At 37.4% G+C, this 23,764-nt stretch overlaps 1 pseudogene; it reads left to right on the forward strand.

Moving 5' to 3' along the window:
- Positions 1–23,160, forward strand: part of LOC114035658 — a 39,333-nt pseudogene extending 16,173 nt beyond the window's left edge.
- Positions 23,161–23,764: the final 604 nt, after the last annotated feature.

Below are 23,764 nucleotides of genomic sequence, written 5' to 3' on the forward strand. Positions count from 1 at the left end.
AAGCCTGGAATCAGGAAGATTCTGAGTTCAAATTCAGACTTGGACACTTATTAGCTGTGTGACTCTGGGCAAGTCACTTAATCCCTATTTGCCCCAGTTCCTCATCTATAAAATGTGGACACACTGGAGAAGGAAATGGCAAACCACTCTAGTATCTTTGCCAAGAAAACCTTGTGAACAACTCTTTAAGGTCACAAAAGAGTCAGACACAACTAAACTATTAAAGAGTAACAATTGATATAGCCCAAGCTTTGGATCTATGAAAGATAACATTAACTTTCGGCCACCAGAGTACTATTTAATATCACTAGTCAATAATTTACTAAAGGCCATTCAAGATTCAACCAAGAGTTTTAATGCAGTTTGCAGAAAAATGTGACTTGCTGCACTGTAACATTGAAAGGATTTAGCTATTTAAGATTTATTTTTGTAGATTTGCACAAATCTAGATAATCCTTATAGATTATGTCCTTCATATGTCACGTATATCTTTCCTACAGAGAGTGCTTACAAAATAATTAATAATAATGAAAGCCATCTATTCTCTTTCTTGAAAATCTGTTTAGCATATAATGTTTCTCATTGAATTAGGAAATGTTTTATTTGGGGCATATATTATATTTGAAAGTTATTTGATAGCCTTTTTTCCTTACCTTGTCACTTCAGATGATGATTAAAGTAATAAATACTGTCATTTCTCATCAAAACCAATGACTGGACCCTGTCACATACATTGGAGTCAAATAACCCAACCTCTATCTAATTAGGTTGTCATTTTAAAAGCTTGATAACTTGGTGAAGATTTTGTTACATTTTTGTATGTTATGAATAGCCTCAAATGTTAAACAAAATTCAGTGCAAGTGTAATGAAGGCTCTAGGCTCACTTTTGTAGCTCCCACTTGCACTGGCCAGATGAGTAATGGGGGGTGGGGGTTGAGGACTCCCTTTAGGTTTATAGGGAGGGGTAAACAGAAGGAGTTAGTGGTATCTTTATCAATTGATATCAATTAGCCAGACAAACAATTAGATTTTATATGTTGGTAGTTACTAAGGTGATATCATAATTAATCCATAAGGTGTCCCTACCTACCAACACCAAGGACATATAGAATCTATTGTTAAGTGGACTCAAGCATCTGGTTTCTCAAAGTTCACAAGATCATCCTCTGGCTTAAGGGCAGGGCAAGGAAGAGAGAGAGATTCTCTACTTCCCCCTAAATATTCTCTCTTAGAGATTTGGTTGAAGCTATTCTACCTCCTGGATGGTTCATCATTGCAATGCTGTATTATGAATTAACTTACTGTTTTTCTCCTATCTCCACAGGTCATGATCAGCTTTTTACCTAATTCCAATGTACTTACTATGTAGCATCATTTCATCTCACCAGTGGCTGGAAACATTTTTCTCAAAAATTGATTAAGGTCTTTTTCCACACCTAGCATAATGCCTTTAATTGAGTGATTTTAGAGAAGTGTTCTCACTTGATAAAGTTATCAGGGTATGTCACCTTGTTAGTGACTTAAAACCCAACAGTCTTTTACAATTTGCTAGTGAGTAGGATGATAACTTCTTGGTAAAGATGGCAACCTGTGAAATGCTTAAGTTAAATAGAGAATTAGAACTGCAAGGTATCTTTGAGGTGATCTAATGCAACTTTCTACTCTGTGCAAGAATCCCACATATAATACTCCTGCAAGGCTCTACTTTAATATTTGAAGTGACTCTAGGTCCCTAACTCACAAGGCAATTCATGCCATATTTGAACAGATTTTATTATTAGGAAGTTCTATTGAGTCAGTCATTGCCTCCCTATACCTCCTGCCCATGGTTCTTTTTCTTTCATCTAATGCTATGCAGAATAAGTTTCATTCCTTTTATGCACAATGGCCCTTCAAATATTTGAAGTCAGCCATCATATTCCCACTAAATCATCCTTTATTTCCTCAAGTTAAATATTCCTAGTTCATCCAACTGTTCTTCATATGTTAGTTTTCAGATTATTTACCATTCTGGTTGCTTTCCTCTAGACTTTCTCCGGTTTGTCAATGGTCTTCTTAAAAAGCAGCAACTAGAATTAGATAATCTAGCATACAACACAGTAGGATATTTATGTATTTTGGATTGGACAATTTACTTTTGTAAGATAGGATGGGTTTGGTCCCCTCCCCACCTCCATCTCAATTGAAGTAGTTACAGGATGCAATCATAGATAATGAGGTGTCAGTGAACAAAGTATATGTGACACTAACTAATGACTAAATTTGGTTAATTATTATTTATAGTGGTTCATCAGTATAGAACAAAATGCCACTAATTCTCCACAAAAAATACAATGAAAAACAAACCATTAACCCAGTGCAACCTGATAAGATGAAAATTTCATTTTCCCTTTATATTTAGAACATAACCTTGTGGAGGGTAGAAATCTAAAGTATGATTTTTTTCTGTGCAATTATAGCACATTATAGGATTAAAGATAATTTGAAAGCTACATTTCAGAGGGGCAGGTTTGGACTTGATGAAAGAAAAATTCTTCCCAACAATAAAGACACACAGGGAAGAGATCATTGCTTCTGCATGACTCTGCTGTTCAAAGCCCAAACTCAAGTATGTAGGTACAACTATATCCCAGATAAAAAGAAAAGAAAAGAAAAGGACCCATATGACCAAAAAATATTTATAACACCTCTTTTTGTACTGGCAAAAAAATAGAAGCCTTTTGTACTGGCAAAGAACTAGTGACCATCAATTGGAGAATTGCAGAAGAAATTATACTGTATGAATGTATGAAATACTATTGTACTATAAGAAATGATAAAGTGGGAGGTTTCAGAGAAACCTGGCAACACATAAATTTATGCAATGAGATGAGCAGAAACAGAAGAATAGTTCATATAATAACAACATTGTAAAGACAAGCAACTTTGAAAGACTTAGAATTCCTCTCAACACAATAACCAACCATGATTCCAGAGGACCCATGATGAAACATGCTGCCCACCTCCTGACAAAGAGGTGAGGTACTCAGAGTGAAAATTGAGAGATTTATTTTTGGATCTGAATTTGTTTTTCTTAACTAGCATATTTGTTATAATGGTTTTCTTCTCTTATTCCCAATAAGAAGTAAATAAAATTGATTTTTGTCAATTGGAAAAAATAAATTTAATTTAAAAACAAAAAAAATTATTATAGGTAGTCTTCTACCACACATATATGAGAATCTGTTTGTTTGACAATGGATATTTGGGGGATTTATATTACGGTTGCCGAGGAACTTCATGTTTAGAAACTAGCATTGATCGAACTCCATTTCTTCTTCATTATAGCACTTTATCTATATTAGGTTGTATTTGTAGAAGGGGAAAATTGATGAAGGTCTGTGATAGAAAGTACATGAATTTGAAATCCATTGTACTATTTGTTAAGGTTGACTTTGCTTGAAAAGGCCAAATAATGTCATTACAGCATAGTACCATGATTTTTTTTTTAGTGACACTAAGAAAATGATTGTCATGAAAGGGATGTAATCACTTTCCCACTAAAAGAAGTAACATGGAGATGAATATGCATGCCTTAGAAAATTGTTAGATTTAAAAGATGATATTTTAAAATTTAGGTCCAGATGCCACAGAAATAATCACAATGGCAAAATCCTATAGAGAAGAAAACACTTAGAACCTATCCTTTCATAAGGGAATTTATAGTTAAGATTATTTTTAAAGACATCATAATTTTAAAGACAAAATCATCATAGCATTTTAAGATATTAAGTGAGGTACAAACAGATTCCTTTCTATTTCAAATCTTGATTGTCACAGTGTGAGTTAAGAAATTTGCTATATAAAGATAATTTCGTTTCACAGCTGAGCCAGATGACTGGGAATTCAAATATTCTCACTGCATAATGTTTCATTAAATTGTGTTTCTTTGCTTTGGTACATGACAGTTTATACTTATGCAGAACTATATGTGGAAAGGAAGGACATGGCACAGAGAGTTATCATTTTAATTATTACTAAATCTTTTGGTTAATATAAAAATGTTTATATATTCATTCATGTAATGTAGTTCTAAAAAAGGCTTAAAGAAAATACTAGAAATGATTAGTCACCTCTATTCAACCAAAGGTCTTCTGTTTATGCTTAATATTGAAGTCATTCTTCCTTAAGAGAAGTGAGATCCACCTGAAGATGTAAGATGATAATCTTACTAAGCAAGAGGTTTTCCTTTTCATAGCTGAAAACCAGAAGTTATCTGGTTATGGTATAATTCAGGATATTGAGTTAAACGAAGTACAGTTTCTTTCTGGTTCCAATGGTATTTCAGGTTTGAAAGTAGGTACTCCAACAAATTGCATTCCTACTGACACAAATTTGGAAGTTTAAATGGTATGTATGTATATATGTATGTATTCTCAGAAACATTTCATGATATGCCCATTGGGGGAAATATGAACATAGATATTATGAGTATACTATTCAACACTTTTTCAAACCTATATTCTCCACCCCACAAGAGTATCTGAAAAAAAATTAAACTATAAATTCAATGAAACTGACATACAGGATGAAAACAAGCTAATATGGTATCAAGGGAGTTCAAAGTACCTCTTTAACCATCCCTAATAATTAACCTTGGAAAGGTTCAGTCACAGATCCTAATCCCAAATAGCTCTCCATATTGAAAAAAAGGGCCGTGAATCTTTTCTCTAGCTATATAATTTGCCTTCCTCAGGAGATAATCAATGAAGCTAGAAGCCACATCATCAGCCTGGCATATCAATAGATTCTCAGATTCCTACAGTGTTTAGGTATACAACAATGAATTTCTTGTTCAACTATCAGCTACTTTAAGGTTCATTATACCCTTTAAAGCTATTTATGTACTTTTAACAATTAGTTTGTCAATATATATTTAAAGGAAGAGAGAGCCATTAGGTACATGGGCTATGAGAGGAAATTCCTAGCTCAGTACAAATTGTTTATTGTTGTTGTTTAGTCCTTTCAGGTGTGTCTGACTCTTCATGACCCCATTTGGGGTTTTCTTAGCAAAAATACTGGAGTGGTTTGCCATTTCCTTCTCCAGCTCATTTTACAGATGAGGAAACTGAGGCAAATAGGGTGAAGTGACTTGCCCAGGGTCACATAGCTAGTAAGTGTCTGAGGCCAGATTTGAACTCAGGAAGATGAGCCTTCCTGACCTTGGGCCTGGCACTCTATCCACTATGCCACCTAGCTGCCCTAGTACAAATTATATGAACCTACAAAAATAAAAAGAGAGAAAGAAGAAAGAAAGGAAGGAGGGAAAGAAGGAAGGAAAAAGGAAGGAAGAAAAAATAAGAACCTATTATTTGGCTTTTGATGAGGGAAAGAGAAGAGGGACAGGGGAAAAGAAGCAGATTATTTGCCTCAGACCAAAACACAGCTTGTGCATAAACTCAACTAGAATTATTGGAAGAAATGAAAGAAGAATTTATAAAGAGTTTTAAAATGTCTTTATCAATAAAAAAGAGTATGTGAGGAAAAAAATCAGAAGTGAGAGCTAAGTAAGAAAGAATTAGAAAGGGAATTGATAGCTTGGAATAAAAAGTACAAAACCTTGCCCAAGCAACAAAATTAGAATGATCAGACAGAAGCCAGTAAGTCTATAACAAAACAAGAATATTAAAACAAAATAAAAAGACTGAAAAAATAGAAGAAATTTTAATAAAATAATAATTACTAAAATAATAATTACTATCATTTATATAGCACTTACTATGTGCCAGGTATTGCTCTAAGTATTTTTTATAAATATTATCTGATTTGATCCTCACAATAACCCGGGAAGGTAGGTTGATGTTATTATTCCCATTTTATAGATAAGGAAACTGAGAATGGCTTGCCCAGGATCACACAGCTATTAAGTGTTTAAGTCTGGATTTGAACACAGATCTTCCTGACTCTGGGGCAGCTAGGTGGCACAGTAGATAGAATGTCAGGCTTAGAGTCAGGAAGACTCATGTTCCTGAGTTCAAATCTGGCCTCAGACACTTACTAGCTATATGACCCTAGCCAAATCACTTAACCCTGTCTCAGCTCCTCATCTGTAAAATGAGTTAGAGAAGAAAATGACAAATCACTCCAGTATCTTTGCCAAGAAAACACCAAATGGGGTCACAGAGAGTTGGACATGACTGAAAAATGACTAAATGACAACAGGGCTTTTTCTGCTGTGCCACCTAACAGCTGACCTGAAAAACAAACTGAGGAGAAAAAAATTTTAAGAATTATTAGACTATCCCTATTCTTCACCCTTCCCTGCCTTCTTGCTTTTCTCTTACATTTACTGGTTTCTACTGTCTTTCTATAGCATAGACTCTGTCTACCTTCTACCTCTCCACACTAGATTCTGTAACTAGCAGAGGGTGGAAAAAACCTTCAGGAGGTCCACAAGCTACAGAAGAGCACAGACCTGTTGATCAGGAAGGCACCCTTTGGTCGACTCATTAGAGAAATATATCTCAATATACTTGAGGAGTGGACTATAATTGGTACTCTCAGGCCCTGACTAGACCTACAGTATGCACGAGAAACAATTATATCTCATTTGTTTGAAGATGCCTACCTTCTTTCCATATATACCTAGAGGGTAGCTCTGTATCCCAAAGATATTCAACTGGCCAGAAGGATCAGAGGTTTACAAGAATGACTAGGCTAAACTCTTGAATACCAATGGATCCTTAAACCCAGAAGTTTAAAAATCTATTTCTTTCCTATTTCTCCAATCACTTGAGTTCCCATTCTAGAGTTGTCACTTTTTATCTTCAACACCTTGTCACCTTTTTTATCTCTTGGACATGGTATTACCCTCTATCTGGATACCCTTGGATTGTTCTTTTATTCAAAATTTAAATAAAATGTTTTTAATTAAAAAAAGAACTATTGGACTATCTGAGTGCCATAACAATGACAGCAACAAAGAGCCTAGATATCATATTTTGAAAAATCTTAAAGAAAACTGCTGAGATATCTTAGAATGAAAAATAGATCTAGGAAGAATCCACTAGTCACTTCCTGAGAGAAACTCCAAAATGGAAACTCCTAGGAACGTCATAGTCAAAATACAAAGTTCCCAGGTTAAAAAGAACAACAATAACAACAACGACAAAAACAACCCAAAAAACCACTTCAAACAGCCAGAAAGAAAGAAAGAATTCAAGTACTGAGGAACCTCAGTTAGGGTCACATGTGATTTAGCAACTACCACTATAAAAGAGTGGAGTACTTGTAATATGATATTTCAGAAGGCAAAGGATAATAGACTTGCAGTGAAGAATAACTTACCCAGTAAAACTGAGTACAATTCTAATGGAGGAAAATGGATTTTTAAATAGAAAAGAGGATTTCCAAGCATTCCTAACAAAAAGACCAGAGCTATATTGGAACTTTGAAGTTCAAACATAAGAGAAACATAAAAACAGAGAAACATAAAAAGGTAAACATGAGCAAACAATGATAATTGGCTAATCAAGGATAAACTGCTTACATTCTAATATAAGGATGCCCTCTAAGCCCTGCCATTTTCAGGGTCACAGAAGTCTAATTACATGAGATCTGGGAGTGGTTTTGTGATGTCTTGATGATCTTAAGAGAAGAATGGAAAGAGAGAAGAGGAATACCCTGGGGGGTAGGGTAGGAAAAAGAAAGGGAAAATTATCTCACATAATTAGAGTGCACAAGTTGATATATTTATACAAACATGGAGGAACTGCTAATGCTGTAATATCACTGTCTTCTAGAAGGAAGAATATATCCATACAGTTGAGTACATAAATATATTTCATTGAATAAGGAAAGAGGAAGTAAAGGGAAGAAAGGGAAAGGAAAAATTAGAGGGAGGCTAGATAAAGGGAAAGATTAGTCCTAAGCAAAATAAATTCCAAAAGTGAGCAAAAGTATTTATAGTTCCTTTGCATTGGCAAAGAATGGGAACCCAAGGGAGTGTCCATAAATTCAGGAATGAGCTATGGTATATAAATGTTATGGAATATTATTATGTATAAGACATGATAAATTGGATAGTTTCAGAGAAACCTGGCAAAACTCATATGATCTGATGCTGAGTGAAGTGAAAAGAACCAGGACAATTTATACAATGACAGCAATATAGTAAAAGCAAACAACTTTGAGAGAATTATGAATCCTTATATGTATAATGAACAACCCTGATTTTAGTGGACTAATGATGAAACATGCTACGTAAAGAGGTGAGGGACTCAGTGCAGAATGAGAAAAATATTTTTTTTGGACATGACCAATGTGGAAATTAATTTTGATTGACTATACTTGTTTGTAATGGTGTTTATTTTTCTCAGGTGAGGGAAGGTATTGAAATAGGAGGATGACAAGGCAGATTTTTGCTGATTGAAAAAATATATAATTTTTTTTTAAAAAAAAAGCAAATGAGCACATTAGCCTAGTGTTTGATGAACCCAAATGTCCCAGTTGTTAGGGCAAGAACTCACTATTTGAAAACCTATCTTACAGACACTAGGTACAAAGAAACATCTTATCCCATAAACCAAGATAAGCTCCCAATGTGTACGTGACTTGTATATAAAGGGTGACATTATAAAAAATTATAGGAACAAAGAAGAAATTACCTGTCAGATCCATGAATAGAAGTTTTCATGACTGAACATGAGATAGAGAACGTTACAAAAGGTAAAAATGGACAAATTTTGATTATATAAAATTGAAAAGTTTTTTCCATAAAAACTAATACTATTAAAACTAGAAAAGAAGTAGAAAAATTGGAGGAAGTTTCTCTGACAACAATCTTATCTCTAAAATATAGAGAGAATTGATTCAAGTTTATAGGAATAAAACATTCTCTAGTTGATAAATGGTAAAAATTTTGATGGGAAGAAAAAGCTCTAAATCACTAATAATCAGATAAATGAAAATTAAAACAACTCTAAGATTCTACTTCATATCCATCAGATTGACAAAGTAAACAAAAAAAGAAAATGACCAGTGATCAAAGGACATTAATGCATTGTTGGTGGAGTTGTGAATTGGTCTAGCCCTTCTAGAAAACAGTTTAGAACTATACTCAAATGGCTATTAACCTGTGCATAACCTTTGACCCAGAGGTACTGCTACTAGGTCTATATCTCCAAAGTGATCAAAGAAAGAGGAAAAGGACCCATATATACCAAAAATACTTATAGCATTCTTTTTGTATGAGCAAAGAATTGGAAACTGAGGGAATACCCATCAATTAGTTGTGTGATTTGTCCTTCATTCTAGAAGAGGACCATGACATGAGAGAGATGATGACATGACTTACAATTGAATCTGATTTGAGTGAGGGAAGGCTGTGCAAAGTCACCAGTCTCACTTTCTCCTCTAGAGCCATCTGAGTCCAGTGGCCAGATATCGATTAGGATGACTGGAGGTGGCCTAGGATGCAGCAGGAGACCTTGGCCTTTTTAAGCTAAGGTCTTTTCAAGTTCTTGGTTTGAGTGAGGCAACACCCATTCAGTGAGTAAGCCTCTTTAAGAAGTGAATCAAGGGAAGGCCCCTTTAAATGCATGCACACACACACACACACACACACACAAATCAAATTGGGAGGGGAAGATCCTCAGGGTTGCTGGTGGAAAGAGAAACAGTTACTATTTGTGTTCACTCTGAACCAGAAGTACCCAAAAAATAACCATTAAATGGTGCTTGGGCAGGGACCTATTGTTGTCCAATCAATGAGATCCATAGTGAACTAGGTTTAAGGGTTGGTCTTTGAGAAAGAAATGTAGCTAGTAAACCCCAAGTTAACTACGTAGGTTTTGGCCTTCAAAATTTACCTTCCTTTGGGCATAACACGGAGAGAAGAGGAGAGGAGAAGAGAGGAGAGGAGGGAGGAGACAGAAGGGGAGAGGAAGGGAGAGGATTGATTTAATAAACTATGGTATATGAATGTCATGGAATACTATCGATTTATAAGAAATGATGAAGAGAATGGTTTCAAAGAAACCTGGGAGGACTTGGATGAATTGATGCAGGGTGAATTGTGCAAAACCAGGAGAATAACTTACGTAATAACAACAATATAGTAAAGACAAACGACTTTGAAAGACTTAGGAACTCTGAACAACAAAATTACCAGTCACGATTTCAGAAGACTAATGACAAAACAGGCTTTCCATCTTTTGACAGAGAGCTGATGGACTCAAGAGTACAGACCGAAACATATGGGGGGGGGGGGCAGGGAGCATGACCAATTTGGAATTTGTTTTGCTTGATTATATAAACTTGTTACAGTGATTTTGTTTTGTTTTTTGCTTTCTTATTGGGGAGGGGGGTTGAGAGGGAAGGAAAGAAGTTTTTTTTTCTTTCAAAACACAATTTTTAATTAAAAAAAGAATAACTGAACTAATAAGTGATGCCTGTTCTAGGCCCATTAGGACTTGCCGTGAGATTAGCTGAATGTTGAAGATTGTTGCTTTGCTCACCAGGGAGAAAGAAGAAAAAACAAAATCAATCTTGTAACTAGAAGAGAAAAAGAAAGGGAGAGCAGAGCAGAACCAGAAGTTCATCTTTCCTAGTTGCCATACAGAAAAGAGAACAGGAGTATTGTAAAGAGAATGGGTACTATTGTCATGGCCATCTTGAAAAGGAGAGAGATGAAACAGGGAGAGAGAGAGAACGGGGAGAGGGAGAAAGAGACGGGAAGGAGGTTTGAAGAGAGATAGAGAGAGGAAGAGAAGAAGAAGAAGAAGAAGAAGACTTGACTCTTGAAGACATTTGCTATACTATACATCTAGTCAAGTCAGTTCAAATGTTGGAATCCACATCTTTACCCTAGAACCTTTCCCAAGGATGAAGCAATTATCTGTCTCTAGGTTCTGCTGTATTCCAAGATATGAGCACACATTGTCTCCTCCTCTTCTGCTCCTCTTTCCTTTTCTTTTTTTTGGCTAGGCAATGGGGTTAAGTGACTTGCCCAGGGTCACACTGCTAGTAAGTGTTATGTGTCTGAGGCCGGATTTGAGCTCAGGTCCTCCTGAATTCAGGGTCTGTGCTCTATCTACTGCCCCTCCTCTTTTCTAAAGAAAGAATCAGACTTGGATCAAGGAGTAGAGTTCTGCCCTATTTGTTACAAAAATCTGCCTCCTCAATCTATTATCTACTAGAGACCATTCTTTCCTATTGTGTGGACTGGTATTCTGTCCCTCTCTGTCACAATTCTAAAAAAGGTAGAGGGTAACTTGGTATTAGTTGTTAATTAATTAATTAATTAGTTGTTAATCAGGATGGCTGAGGAGGTAGTGTGTTAACAGTAGGTTTTGCCACTTGCACAAGGAATATTTACAGAATATTATCTGAGAACTCTAGGACTCTAACATTCTACTTACATGCTGTTCCAAGATATGTCCATTTGCTGCTGCAGTGAACAGTTATTCAATTTCTTTTAGTCAGTCACTTTGTTTACTATTTTTTTCTATTTGTTTTATCCCTAGTGATCAGCCTTGTGCCTTGAATATAAATATTTGCTGAATTTAATTGAACTGACTTTGGTCTACCAAGAGAAAATGAAAGGGTAAAGAAAAGAAAGCTAGAGTTAGAGCAAAGAAAACGATATCTGCCACCTAAAATTCCTTTGCCATAGGCATAAATATTTTCCTGATAGCCCTCATGTATCAATAGGAATAGAGATATATTTATTTTGCAACTAGCAAAGAACAAAAATATTCTTTTTAAAACTTGCTTGGTGCCCATATATTCCAAGTACAAAAATATTATAAATTACACAGTGATCTTTCCAGTCATTTTAGCAGTTACACTTCTAGCAAGAACACATGAAAATAAAAGATAGTACTGAAGCTACCACTTCTGGGCCAAAACCACATGTCTTTAATTACCCTCCTTGTCAGAAGCTAATCATTTACAAACCACCAACAGAAGTTTGTAGTCACACTTAGGGGTAAAAGCTTTTTTTCTCTCTTTCAGTGTTTTGACAGAAGGAAAAAAGAAACAAATGTCACTGTAAGAGTGCACTCAAAGCCTTTTCTGACTGTTTTGACTCTATTTGCATATGAAAGGCCAAGAATGTGGCTGGACAGGTTGAGGAGCCCATGACTTTGCCCTCTTGTCTTAGCTTAGTCACCGTGTCTTTTCTCCACCCACTTAACACGGAGAATGAAAAAGGTTTGCAGTTTCAAAATTGAGGAACCTTGAACCTTAGAGCTGTTTGGATGACTAATCTTTACATCTATAATGACAAGGGTAACCTACATTTCAGATGTTCAAATCAGGAGGCAGAAAGAATGTTCAACATAAACAGTAGAGAGGCTCAAATCCTTGGACCAGAAAGTTTTGTTTCAAAAAGATCATTTCTGTTTTGTTCTAAAGAGCTTTGAGCCTGGGGTTGAGAATATCTTGCTGGGGAGAATAGCCAGGATTCTGAGGAGAACCAGACAGGTGACTCCATACAGGCAAAAAAAAAAAAAGCCAAGAAATATTTTTTCTTAGGGTTTTTGCTGGTCTAATGGCAAGGGTTACTAGTTTTCTAAAAAGCTAAAAGGAAGCCAGGCTTTGACTTTGGGAAGGCAATATGGTCCAATGGAAAGAGTGTTGAATTTGGAGTACTGACCTTGGAGTCAAAGAATCTCTGTTAGAAAACCACTCTTTTATTGTTTGTAAGCCTCAGTTTACTCATCTGTAAAATGAAAGAGTTGGACTGGATCACCTCCAAGGGCCATTCCATTTCTAAACATATAATTCTGGAATTTTCAGGAGTGTTGCAGAAATAGCCCAGTAGCCAAAGATGTCAGGTGAAACTGGAAGCACAGAGAAACTCCATGAGCATGTTCTATATAGACTAAATGTCTATCTATAAGCAATGTCCAAGATGGCTAAAGTAACCAGTGGAGTAATCTCTAGCAGAGTGCAGTTGGGTGTCAGACAAGCAGGAGCAGCATGATGGCATCAGCAGGAAACATCAGCAGGCCTGCCATGTCTGAGGTGTGAATTGCCCTTCTGCACATGCACCTTGATCATATATGTGTGATTCCTATGTGTGTGTCTACTTTTCCCTCAATGAAATGAGTGAATGAATTAATCAGTGAATGAATGAATGAAAAAGCATTTATTAAGTACATGTTATGTGTTAAACACTAAGTGCTGGGGATACACAGAGAAAAAAGGTAAGGCAGTCCCTGCTATCAAGGAACCCACACTCTAATTGTAGGAGACGACACATTCAAAAGAGTTCATGTGCAGAATGAATGAAAAAGAAAGGAAGGATAGAGCACCAGCCCTGGAGTCAGCAGGACCTGAGTTCAAATCCAGCCTTAGACAAATAACACTCACTAGTTGTGTGACTCTGGGCAAGTAACTTAACCCCAAATGCCTCAAAGAAAAAAAAAACTTTATTTCTAGGGGCAGCTAGGTGGCACAGTGGATAGAGCTCTGGCCTTGGAGTCAGGAAGATCTGAGTTCAAATCTGGCCTCAGACACTTGACATTTACTGGCTGTGTGATACTGGGCAAGTCATTAACTCCATTGCCTCACCAAAAAAAAAAAAAGAAGGAAGGATCTAGAAGTCCTAATTGTTCAGTGACACGGTGAATAGTAAGGCCCAGGGATCCTTGAAATGACAGTTCTTGGAGTACTGGAAGATGTTGAGGTAGGACAAATGATGAGGACTGGTGGACCTCCATCTAATTGGAAGGATGTGAATCGATGCCTCCTAGATCACACAAGTTGTGTGAGCGATCGTTTCACTTTTCCTACCTGGCCACTCGGCTTCTTGGCCCACTGGGATATGGATCAGAAGAAGGCAAAGAAGTCAAGGAAGAAGGATACCCCTATTTTTACTTCCTGGTTGCCCAAGAGATCTAGATAGCCCAGGAATCATAAGAGGGGGTGTAGGGAGGGAGGGCAAAGGGAAAGGGTATCCCCTGTGATAGCTTTTCCCACTACCAGGGCCCAAACTGGGGTCCCAGCAGCAAAGGGAAGACAAGGAATATATATATTTGTGAGAGAATGTACACTAAGTTTATGGAGGAAATGTTTTATTACTATATTTCTTACTATGTCATTTTATTAAGTACCTTTTCTCTGAACTAATTGCATCCTGACTGATCATCAAAGATAAACACATCAGTGGGAGTTAGTGAATTCTGATTTTAGCAAATGCAATCCACAGAGTACAGTGACCCTATGCTAGCCAGTTCTGGAATCATGCCCTATAAGTTTAGGGGCAAGGCAGGTACTGCATCACTTATACTAGAAAACCTTGCTGTACTTCCTTCTGAGCATGAAAAAGTGAGAAAAGGTAACAGACTGAAAATGACTATTTAATGATATAAGTTATTTCCAAATAACTATCTGTATGTAGTCAGATCATCAGCTAGTTAGAAAAAAGGTTAAAATAAATATCAAACTAAAAGAGAAAGGATATAGATGTCATTGTGGGTAATTATAGTACTATAGTTCTAACACAACCTATATGAACAAGCTCCTGATGTTGAAAAATGGGACATAAAGAAAAAAAATGATTCTGATTATCACCTTTACTACAGAAGTGTTGACCAATGTAAAGCAACCACCACAACAAAGAGGCAAAAAGAACCCAGAAACTCCTACTGTCTTATGGTCAAGTGGAGAGCCAAGAGTAACAATGATTTAGAACGGTGGTCCTCAAAGTTTTCCACAGTGGTAAAACCCTTTAATTTAAATAAAACTTTGACAGAACTCTTGTAGCAAAATCTTCTAAAATTATTATTTTAATGTCTATTAACAAACAACTTAAAGTTCATTAAAAAAACGAATTTGTTTGCAGCACAGTTTAAGAAACAGATTTAGAAAACAACAGAGGAAGAGGAGAAAAGACAATGAGCAATGTTGTCTAATAAACAGCAAAGATTAGTTGAGACAAAAATAATTTGAATTTGAGTAAAGCTTGGCATGTGATGCACCTAAACCAGTTTATTTATAAGAGTATTTTTAGATTAAAATAGGGAACAAAAAAATGGATAAAAGATGGCACAAATCTGCCAGCATTTCCATAGTGACTTGTTTTTATTATCTATCACAGAAGAACTACATTTGGACTTTTATACCTTAGTCCCTGACATGCTGTATTGAAGAAGCAGAAATGGCACTTAAAAATTGAAGTTGGGGAGAATAACTGGACCAGATCAAGTAAGCATAGAAGAAATTCATTTTGAAGGCAACACAGTTTTGATAGCATTGAAGTATTGATTTTTTTTTTAAAGAGGAAGAGATACTGAATGATTGGGAAGATATCATACATTATGTTATTTCTGAAAAAAAAAGGCAATCAAAAGTATACCATAAACTATTAAACTACTTGACTACACTCTCATCCCCATGAAATACAAAAATGATCTACACATCTTGTCAATAGAAAATGCAACACAAAATAGGGAGAGATATGTTCCTTAAAAGGTAGGCTCTCCTCTCTGGCACAAAAAATATTCCACAAAGAACCCAAATGGAAGAATGGCTTATGGCTAGCAAGATACTGCAGATGCCCCTATTTGCAGGTGATAATATGCTGATTGAATAAAGGCCATGAATAAATACAAGGCATCTGTGATGAAATCTACCACTTGAAAAGAGATTTGCTTAAAAATCTACCCAGGACAAAACAAACACATAAAAATACATATTACCCAAACTATCATATGGATCTGGACGGATAACTCAGTGGCTTAGTCCCTCAATATTTTGGCTGGACCCTGCATATGGACAATGAAGTGGGCCTAGCACTGAATAAGAAGAGAGTAGGCTGAATCACACTGGGGAAATAGTGCAGTGTTTTCGATGATTCCTAATCTACTCTCTAAATATAAAAAACCCACATTTTTTAACACCAATATTCTTCCAATGATTCAAATCAAGGAACACTCAATCTCCAAAGAATCCAAAAATAAGCTGTAGCATAGTGCAGCTAGTGATTTATAGGCGAGAAGTGATAAAAAAAAATGTGTTATGAGAAAAATTAAGGTGATCAGTCATATAATAAGAGCAAAGGATTACAAGTAGATAGCCCACAAACTCTGTATTGGTACCAATGAGATGGTGAAAGACTCAGGGGAAGATCTCCAGCACACCATATAGACCTCTCTCTAGTGGAAACATAAGAGGACATAGGCAAGAATCACATAGGATGAAAAGGCATGGATAAATTGTTATCTGCACTCTTGGAGGGAGGATCACAGATCTATTTCAGTTTTCAACTATTTTTTCTATTTCCCAGATATGAACGTTTTCCAAACAGTACTTGCATTTCATGGTGAGTAGAGGATAGATTTATCTTGCAGTTAATGAAAAGCAAGAATTCTTCTTGGAAATTTGGTGCCTATGTTCAGAGTGATCAGTTACACAATGATCTTTTTATCTGTATTAACAGATTGAGAGGTGGCCACAGTAACACTGCTAGCAGAAATGTGTAAAAATCCAAGCTAACAATGAAACTACTCCTTTTGGGCCAAAACTTCATGTCTTTAGTAACCCACTTTGTCAGGAGCTTACCATTTGCAGAAATTATTGAGCAATCTCTGAAAGAAGTTTGTATTCACACTTGAGAGTAAAAGCATTTTCCTTTCATTTCTTTTTTCTCTTCTTTTTTTTTTCCAGGAGCAAAAAATAAACAAATGTCATTTTTCATATTGAAAATAGTAGGGGAAAGACTCCTTTCCTTGCTTAACATGCTGTACAACATCTGTTCATGGATATAAGGTAACTTGGAGAAAATGTGCTTACTGGGAAAGACAGTTTTGGCAAGACAGAAAAAAGATTTAGGCAGTTTCTTTAGAATTGATTAATGTCTATTGATTTCTTCAGTGGCTTCTGTGACCTGCTCCACCATCCTGGTTCCACTGCTTCCACTCTATACTCTTCCCCTATGCAGTTGCTCTCTTTCGTCTCCCCTAACTCCCATTCCCAACTGCTATGATTTCCCAAGGTTCAATTCTTGGCCTCGGGTCTTCTCTATGCTTTCCATTGTAGATTGCCCATCTACTCCTATGGTTTCAAGTATAATGATCATAATCATAAAATTAATCAATCAAGAGCATTTGTTAAGTGCCTCCTATGGACTAAGTCAGAGGAATGCAAAGACCAAGATGAAAGAATCCACTCTCAAAGAATTTAAATAATGATAACTAACATGGATATGAATGTTGTTCTTTTTCTCAAGCATCTAACCCACTCTCATGTTGGGGGTCCACCAGGTGATGACTATCCCAGGTTCAAGGTTCTCTATTGGTCTGGACTTCTAAAAATGTAGTTCACCAACATCAACTAATGTAATTACTTTCTCTTTAATCAGCTAGAACAGAGGTGTGAGGTACATGGTCCACAGGCCACATATGGCCCACAATACTCTGGAATGTAGCCGGAACCAGATTAAAATGCAATTGGAAAATATTTAACAAAATAAATAAAAATATAATAAGACTTAGATGATATTACATACTAAAACTAAGTAAATACATGCTGGTAAGGATTTTTATGTACAGATTAGTGGTCCCCTTGGAGTTTGACATTAGTGAGCTAGAGGACAATTAGCTTAAAGCAGAGTCATTTACTGAAATGGCTTACTAAGAAAAGTTGCAATAAGTCTCCCTTAAAGTCTCCCACAAAGACACACAGTACCAGTGGAGAAAGAGGATTCACTTAGGGGTCCTGAGTCACACATGTAGGGAATGCATGTGTCCAAGGCAGTTTATACCTCTAGGGCTACTTGGCCCCTTCTCCCATGTTGTCCCAGGGCACTGAAATCTGGTGGGGGTAGGTGGAGAATCTGCACTTGTTCTCTCAAGGGCATGTTTCTTCTGCCATCCTTCTCTCTAATATTGTCACCCCCTAAATACAGGCCCTTATCACTTCACACTTCAACTATTGCAATAGTATGCTAGTGGGTCTGCTTATCTTAAGCCTCTCCCCATTTTAATCCATCCTCCATTCAGCTGCCAAACTGATTTTCCCAAAACCCAGGTCTAACCACGTCACACATACCCATCCCTACTTAATAAACTGTAGTAGTTCCCTAGCATTTCCTAGATCAAACACAAAATCCTCTGCCATTCAAAGCCTTTCATAACCTAGCCACCAATACTCCCACTTTTCAAGTCTTTTACTTTATTCCCCAACACATACTCTTTGATTCAGTTGATGAAGATGGGATCTAGACCCCAAAAAGGAAAAACCCTGGACTTTCCCACATGGCCAGATCTCTGGCTTTGGCTGAGGCTATAATCCCATCAACTGGCCTTTCTCTGTGGCTATGCCCAATCTCTGTTACCCTAAACCTAGCCTGGCCCTCCATTGTCTTACCTCCCTATGACCCAGGCCATTTCCCACCCTTAATCCTAGCTAGGCTCCATTCTCCCTTGGCTACCTGGTCCAGGTCCTAGGAGTTCTGTTCACCCCAGCTTACATCCAGATCTCCTTAGTCCCCTCCTCCAGTCACCCCAAACTACTTGGCCACTCCTAGATCCCTTCCACAGTCTTTCTGTATATGAGGTCCATATTGTCTCCATTAAGGTGCTCAAATTCTTATAATCTAGCCAATAGCTCACAGATGTTCAGATTCCTTAAGAGTTTGCCCAATATGAAGGATGTTCTAATAAACTTTGTCTTTGGCTGAAAGAAGGCTCGGATCGAATTCTTTCAGGCAGGACCCTCGTGTTGTGATTTTGGGGTCCCAGCACCCCTAAAACCTCTAAACCTCAACACAGTGACACCAGCCTCCTGGTTATTCCAAGAAGAAGACACTGATTTCTTTGTTCTGAGCATTTTCTCTGGCTGTCCCCCCTGTTTGGAATGTTCTCCTTCTTTATCTCTCCCTCTTGGCTTCCTTGGCTTATGTCAAGTCCCTCAGAAAATCCCATCTTCTATAATTCTATATATCCCGTCTCCTTAATTCTAGTGCCTTCTTCCTGTTGGTTATTTCCTATTAATCCTATATATAGTTTGTATAGATATAGATATAGATATAGATATATCTTTGCTTATTGTCTCCTCCATTAGATTATAATTTCCTTGAGGGCAGGGACTGTCTTTTGTCTCTTTTTGTATCCCCAGTGTTTAATAGAGTGCCTGGCACATAAAAGGCGCTTAATATTTATTGACCAATAATTATTAAGTAGGTCACAGTTCTTCTGCCACTGTCTCTGATCCTTGTGGTCCTCCACTATCCCATACTTGTTATTCTATTTCTACATCCAGCTTTGGACTAGATCCTCAGGGTCCTGTCCCCTTGATAGCCATTTCCATCCTTAAAAAAAGCTTTGGCTAAAACCTACTAATCCCCTCAAGCTATTGTCTTATGTCTGTTCTCCCTTTTTCACCCAAACTCCTTGAAAAAACTGTATATCCTCTCTGTTTCTACTTCTTTTCTTCTCACTCATACCTCAAGTCTTTACAATATAGTTTGCAACTGTATCACTCAACTTAAACTGTTTTCTTTGAAGTAACTGATAATCTCTTAATTGCCAAATCTGACAGTCTTTTCTCTATCTTTATCCATCACCACCTATCTGCTGCTTTTGACACTGTTGACTACCCTTTTATCCTGAATTTATTCCTTCCTCCTTTCTGGGTTTTCCTGACTCTACAATGCAGTGGAGAAGGTCTCAAATCCTTTAAAACTCTCAGGGTCACTCTCTATCTGAGGTAGGGAGAGAAGGCATAGGCCAGAGCACTCTTCCTTTTCTCCTCTCCCAAGCAATTCTTTCTCAGGTGCTTATCTGGAAGGCTTCTACCCTAAACTTCCAGAAGCTTTGATCTCTATGCTTTTAATCTCTATTTCTGGAACTGACTCAATATTTTGTATTTTGTAATCAACTCATAGGGCATGACCAGGTTTTCTCAACCAATTGGAACATATTTCTTATCACACCATCACTCTACTACATCCAATGGCTTTCAAAAAAATTTTTTTTAAACTTAGTCTAAAGTCTTTAACTGAGATATGCTTTGTGGTAGTTAAGCCTCTTATCATTTAGCTTAAAAGGAGATAAGGATGATTTGATTTAGTTACTTAAGCCTCACCCTTTGAGGAAAAACACTCATCTTTGACCCTCCTCCCCACCATCCTTCAATTTCCAGAAACTTCTATAGACTTCATGCCCCATTCTTGTAAAACTGGCCCTTCTCTAGTTCCCTGGTTCTTTCATTCCTTTGATATCAAAGGTGGGAATTTAATAAGATGCACCTAAGTGTGAACCTCCCCCCTTTTTATTAATCCTATGTTCCTCACCTGCATTATCAAGTACCCTGGTTATATTCTTCTATAGTACTGCTGTGGTGGTATAGGCTACCCTTATGTGGGGAGCCACTCTAATATGTGCAGGTACTAGTCATTGCTCTGATGTGGAAGTGTCAGTTGTTGCCCTACTGGCTGGCATCTTCCCCTCTTGCCTATACTATTGTGATAGTCTGTTAATTGATTTCTCTGCTTCAAGCCTTTCCTATTCCCTATCTATCCTCTACGTAACTGCCTCATGACACTACTAAAACTCAATTATGACCCCATCACCCCTCTGCTCAGTAAACCTCACTGGTTCCCTATTATCTCTAGGATCAAATACAGACAGTTGTTTAGCATTTAAAGTCCTTCACAACCCAGCTTCGGCTACTTTTTAGACTCATTGTATATTTCTCCCCTTCACAAACTCTTTATTCCTGGCAACTTGACCTTTTTACTGTTCCTTACACATGGCTCTCCATCTCTCACTGCTTAGTTTTATTTTAAAGATTAAATCAAACACCATTTCCAATATGTGGCCTTCCCTTGTCTTTCAACTGCTGTAGCTTCTCCTTTCGCAAATAATTACCATTACAGATATATGTAAATATGTATGTGTGTATACATATATGTGTATGGGTAAATATGCATGGGTATATATAGACATATATACATACATGTGTATATGTTACCCCCCTCCAATAAACGATAAGCTCTTTGGTGGGGAACAGGGATTGGCACATAGCAGGCACTTAACAAATGCTTGTTGATGGTTCTGTTGCCCTATCCTTGTGCTTGCCTCTTCCTTTTCTCCTCCATCCCACTAGTTTTTGTTTTAAATTTTAGGTCTTTACTCTTGAGAGTTAAATTGTACCACAATAAAGGTCTACTGCTTTCGATATTCACTGACTGGTCTGATTCTATTGTGAAATCTCCTTTAATTCCTCAAACTTCTTTGGCTGATGGAGACAGTAGCTGATTCTAACTGGGCAGCCTATTGGTACCATGGAGTAATGGAAAACGGAGTGGATTCAGACTGAGATGACCTAGTTTTAAATCCCAACCAGGTAACTTTTGGAGATTGTAAAAGTCACTTTGCTAGGCGCACTGGGAATAAAAAGATAAAAAAAAAATGACACAGTCCCTGTTGTCATGGAGCTTAGGTTCTATGGGAGACACACATACAGATAAAGAAATTCAAGATAGGTGGTATTGAGGGCAAAGGAAAGATCCAGACAAGTTGCTCTAGAAAAATTTGAGGAGGGAAAGAAGCCTTTCAGTTGGGAGGTGATAGGAATAAGAAAAGGCTTCCTGGAGAAGGCAAAACCTAAGTTGAATCTTGAAGAAGATAAAGGACCTTGAAAGGCAGAGAGATGTGAAGGGAATATATTCCAGGGATAGGAACAATCTCCACCAATGTCAGAGACTAGATATCAAAGTCAAGTAACAACTAGTAATCCAGTTTAGCTGGAAAATAGGCTTTGTAAAAGAGATTAATATGAAATAAGATTGTCAATGTAGGTTGGAGTCAGATGGTGCTAAGACTAAAATGGCAGACTAAGGAGTATACTCTATCCTAAAGGTGATAGGGAGCTGTTGAAGTTGTGGTTTTGGGTCTTTTGTTAATTGTTGTTGTTGTTATTGTTGTTTTAAGCACGTTAGACTTGTGCATTAAGAAAATTATTAGGGGCAGCTAGGTGGCGCAGTGGACAGAGCACTGGGCCTGGATTCAGGAGGACCTGAGTTCAAATTCAGCCTCAGACCCATAACACTTACTAGCTGTGTGACCCTGGGCAAGTCACTTAACCCCCATTGCCCAACCAAAAAAAAAAAAAGAAAATTATTACACCCCAATCAGGAGATCTGGCAGCAATGCTTCAGGCAGCTGCCCTACCAGGAGACACCCAGGCCCTGAGAGGCTCTGAGCCGACTTCGGACACTGTTGTGAGTGGCTGAGGCCAGAGATGCACACTAAGGAGGCAATCTTGGAACTGGGGTCCTGGAGAAGTTCCTGAGTATCCTACCAGAGGAACTCCAGATCTGGATGCAGGAATGACATCCGGAAAGCGGTGAGGAAGTAGTGGTACTACTAGAAGATTTAGAATTGGATGAACCAGGACAGCAGGTCTCAGCCCATACACAAGAACAAGCATTACTCGGGGAAGGGATGACACCCCTATTCCCAACTCCAGTGACATTGAGGAAGTCACCAAACATCTGGGGTTCAAGCCATGGAGACTCAATTGAAATGTGAATTTGTGGATCCCCACCCGCTCCAAAAGGCTGATTGTCAGTCCAAGCTTCAGAATGAAGAGTCAACACCTAAAAATGAAATATCCAAAGTAGAACCTCCAGCAACGGTATCAAGAAGATTCATAGGTGATGCTGCTGAGAACACTAAACACAGAGAGGCACATGACCATGAGAGTACATTACAAAGGCAGTGGGAAAAACCTATAGGAGAAAGAACAAGGAAATACTCTTTCCAAGAGACTGGGTCAAAGGAAGTCTCAAATTTAATCCATAATAAACTCTGCCAAGAGAGAAATACCATAAATGTGATGAGTGCGGGAAAACCTTCAGGAACAGCTCAGACTTTAGTAAATGTCAGAGAATTCACACTGAGGAGACACCCTATAAACGTAAAGAATGTGAGAAAACCTTCAGAAACAAAGCCAGCCTTATTCAGCATCATAGAAGCCACATTGGAGAAAAACCATACCAATGTAATCAATGTGGGAAAAGCTTTAGTCTTATTTCACACCAGAGATTTCACACTGGAGAGAGATCCTATAAATGTAACGAATGTGGGGAAACCTTCAGTCATAGTTCAAATCTTATTAAACATCAGAGAATTCACTCTAAAAAAATTATTAGGAGAGTTATGTGAAGGACGGTTTAGAACAGGCCTGAGCAGTATATGGCCTGAGGCTGCTTGTGGTCCACCAGAGAATCTCAGGCAGCCTGCGAAAAATGTAGAGGATGTAAAGAAAGTAAAGATGTAGCAAGTGCTTTGTCTGTGTCCTGCTTAACCTGCCTTCTACTTGTCACCATTGTGCCCGTCATGGAACTTGGTGGGTGGGTTGCCACTGCACACTCTCTCCTATTTGTCACATGACCCACAGCAACCAACCATGGTCAGTCTGTCGCTAGTCTGAGAGGAGCAAGAGTTGTATCTTTTCACTGTGTTTTCAGTCATTACTAAATGTAAACAGTAAGAAAACCTGGAAAATGAATTAAAATTTGTACCACTAAGCAAAGTAATTTTTCAACATTAATGTGATTTCATGATAAATAAAAATTTAATAAATGTAATTGATATTAAAATGTTCCTTTTTTAAAAAACTGTGGTTTGTTTGTGAAATAGTTTAATCATTAATTATACCTTTACTTAGAAAGTGAGCTGCTAAAAACCTATCTGCAGCCCAAAGTTTAGCTTATTTTAATTTTTGCCCTTACCTACTGTCAAGTTGTGCAGGTCTAGTTTAGAAGAA

Source organism: Vombatus ursinus, unplaced genomic scaffold (assembly GCF_900497805.2).
Source record: "Vombatus ursinus unplaced genomic scaffold, bare-nosed wombat genome assembly UNPS02009205.1, whole genome shotgun sequence".
Lineage (NCBI taxonomy): Eukaryota > Metazoa > Chordata > Mammalia > Diprotodontia > Vombatidae > Vombatus > Vombatus ursinus.